A 3,835-nucleotide genomic window follows, 5' to 3' on the forward strand; every position below is an offset into this window, starting at 1 on the left:
GAGCCTCACCTGAACAGGTACACTGAGAACTTCCTCGGAAAGCACCAGCTGAAGGCGAGGAAGGCAGCAGATTGTCTTCAGGGCTTCCTCGGGTCCCCTTGGTCTGTTCTCCCATCTGAATGACGTCACTCCCCTTGCTACAACACTTAGTGCATGCTCCTGCCTCACCCTGCCCCTGGGATTCTCCGGCCTCTGCCCAGGCACCTGGGATTGCTTCTTCCAGTTCAAGACTCCATCCTGTCTTATTCCATTAGCTCTCTGCTTTCTCAAGGGGAAGATGCTAAGAGATTAATGGATTACATTTTGCAATTAACATGTTTGAACTTCTTGGAAATAGTGCCCAATCCTAAAATGTGCCTGAGAAACTTCCCTTAATAAGAGATTTAGGCTTATCAGCCTTTTGGTACCACGATCAATAATATATTGATCGTGGTTTACTGATGAGTAAGGTTTTCAATTTTTAAAAGATAGCCTTCTAATAATTTATAAGATGACTGAAGTAACTTTTAAAAAGTCCTTTGTATTTCTCCACCTTTCTTCTTTTAAAGGAAAAATGGAGCTTGTAAGCCACAAAACACTAACACCTTTGTGTTTTTGTTTGCTCTTTTTCCCTTCTGATCAAGGTTCTGCAACTTTCTATCCAAGGAAATTAAAAGAATTGGTATGAATCTGCAATTAATTATTTAAAAAATCATTTCTACCTCCGATGTCTCGGTAGCCCACAAAAGTTGCCTTAGTCATTTTACTAAGCTAATCTGTACAGTTCCACTCACATTCGGAGTCTCTTAGTCACTTTGAAGGCCCACACTGTAATACAGTGAATCTCAAATTTTCACCAAAGGACTAGTTTTTGTTTCTTTAAATTTGCATTTGTTGTAGATTGATATTTTGGTAAAATATAAAAATGAATTACTAGAAAAATTAAATTTAAAAAAGATACAACATAAAAGCCCCCCTTTAACAGACATAAAATGGCTGTCAAATATAAACATTTTTGAATGCTTTATTTTCTGTTTCCATGATTATCTTGTCAGGAACCAGTAACAGGACCACCTTTTGAGTAGAACTGAGGAGAACACATGCACACACACTGCCACCTGTTCTTTTAAACTTCATCTGAGCATCTGGAATAACTGAAGACCAACGTGATCTTCATATGCCTTCCTTTCGCCCTTATTTTAAGTCACTGTTTAGCGAAGAGCCATTATCCACTGAAAGAAGAGTGGAAACTCAAGTAAACGTGGGGAAAAATGGCAGCTCAGTTGCTGTGCAGCAACTCTTGTGCCTTGTGTTTATTTACATGTTCCAGCTTAATGTTTCAACCTGAGTTCCCTGGCGTTGGAAGGGTGTGCCGTGGAACTTGGGAGACAGGTTGGGGAAAACCACTTAGTCCCTCAACCAAGTAGACAGGTTGGTAAAAGCTGTTACGGAATGTTGGCTCCATTACTGCTTAGCTCTATCAGCTTGGCAAGGGCACCCTCTCTGACCTGTTTCCTTGTGTATCAGATGGGGACAGGGATCCCTCTGCTAACCTCAGTGGTGATTCAAAGGTTTCAGTGAAGGTTGATAATGGATGTTAAATGCTAAAGTGCTGTACAATATAAAGCATTAAGTAACTTTTATAAAAGTCAAGCCAGTTAGAAGCTGGAAAAACAGTTAAGACACCAGCTTTACTTTTATTTCTTGTTAGGAGAAAGCATTTTAGAAAGTCTTGTAATGTTCACATTCACAGATGTAAAAACAATGAGTGCATTTGTGAGTGTGAAGATTTCAGTTTTTTCCGGTTCATTTTTAAAGCCATGCTCTGTGGTCGACCACTTTCCATATTCCCTGCCTTTGTCTTTTTTCTTTTTTTTTTTTTTGAGGAAGATTAGCCCTGAGCTAACATCTGCTACCAATCCTCCTCTTTTTGCTGAGGAAGACTGGCCCTGAGCTAACATGCGTGCCCATCTTCCTCCACTTTATGCATGGGACGCCTGCCACAGCATGGCTTGCCAGGCGGTGCCATGTCCACACCCGGGATCTGAACTGGTGAACCCTGGGCTGCCAAAGCTGAACGTGTGCACTTAACCACTGTGCCACCAGGCTGGCCCTTTCCTTTATCTTTAATTTGTTCCTTTCACTTGCTTACTCTTGTTCCTCGTTGTTGCCTTCATACTTGCGCTAAAGTCAAGTCTCTTTGAATTTCACTTTGGATGGGAACTATTTGCCATATTTTTCACTTTAGGATTGGAACTGATGTAATAGGCAGTTCACAACTGAGAAACCCCGTCTTTGAAATAGAGAGCACCGTGATGCCAGGGCTACTCAGAAGTGTGACCAGAGCTTGGGGTTTGTTCTGATGTTTGCAGTTTCCTATCTGCAAGTCCACTTTTAGAAATTTATCCTATAGACATGCTTCACAAAGCACAGATTCACAAGGATCGAGGAAGTCTGTAGGAGTGAAAAATTGAGACAATTAGAGAATGACTAAAATTATGGTAGAGGGGCCCCAGACTCAGGCACTCACTTTGACTTCTCTAAAAGTTGAGTTCAAATGGCCAAGGAGTTTTTCTACTCTTCATATTCTGTCTCCCCTTGCTTAGGAACCAGAAAAACTTCTGCGTTACACAGTATTTGTTTCCCTATTTACTGATCATGAACTGTTGTGGAACAGACTATATTTAGTTTGAAACTTAATAGATGATGAAGGAGAAGATCAAGATATGAAAGTAACATAAAATGTGAAAAACTTCCTGATAATTTAGTGAGTACACCATGCAGATGAGGCCAGTGGCAGAATCTCCTCTTCCACTCAAATCTTGCCTGGCTTCTCTTAACTTTCTTTACAGGTACTCCCAATCCAAGCCCTTTGGGACCCAAAGATGCAGTAACAGAGATGTGTGATCTGTGTTCACTATTTGAAAAAGCCTAGGGGCCGGCCCGGTGGTGCGGCCATTAAGTTCACACATTCTGCTTCGGTGGCCCGGGGTTCACTGGTTCAGATCCTGGGTGCGGACATGGCACCGCTTGGCACGCCATTCTGTGGCAGGCATCCCACATATAAAGTGGAGGAAGATGGTACGGATGTTAGCTCAGGGCCAGTTTTCCTCAGCAAAAAGGGGGATTGGCAGCAGATGTTAGCTCAGGGCTAATCTTCCTCAAAAAAAGAAAATCCTCATGGAAATCATACATTTCCTCTTTAAAACCTCCTTAGATTTCTTTGCCAGAACACCATCAAATCAAAGTGATACGCTGATCATCTCATGTTGACCAGGAAGTCTCATTGGCATTTATGTATTGTTGATGAATAGAAACAGGACACTGAATTATTTAATATGTTTACTTTGTTTAGTAAAAACTCCTTTCAAACCATGAGGTACCTGAGGCAAAAATACTTCTAGCATTTTTAGGGACAGAACTACCTGAACAATCACTGGTCTGTTGCATCAAAGGAATTTTGATTCCTACCGTGTGTGCACTTGATAAGGTCAAATTTAAAGCTAAAATTTTAGACTCATTTTACATTAGCAATATTCTTTCTCCCTTGCCCAAACATTGTCTCTGATAAACTTTACATAAAACCCACCAAGATTATAAAACATTCTGAATTCCTTGAAAGAGAAGGATGCATAGGAAATAGTGTTGAATGCATTAGTTAACAAGAGGAAGCCATCGTGGTTGAAGGAATAAGTCTACTGTAATAGACTGCCCAAGATATTTATTTTTGTATATATCATTTGAGATAGGTATTTTTCAGTGAACAATCAATTGTAATATATTCATGCTATAGATTGCATTGTGCAGGCAATTAGAAGAATGAAGTTTAGGAATAAGTAGAGACATGGAATAATGC

This window comes from Equus quagga, chromosome 14, assembly GCF_021613505.1.
Source record: "Equus quagga isolate Etosha38 chromosome 14, UCLA_HA_Equagga_1.0, whole genome shotgun sequence".
NCBI lineage: Eukaryota > Metazoa > Chordata > Mammalia > Perissodactyla > Equidae > Equus > Equus quagga.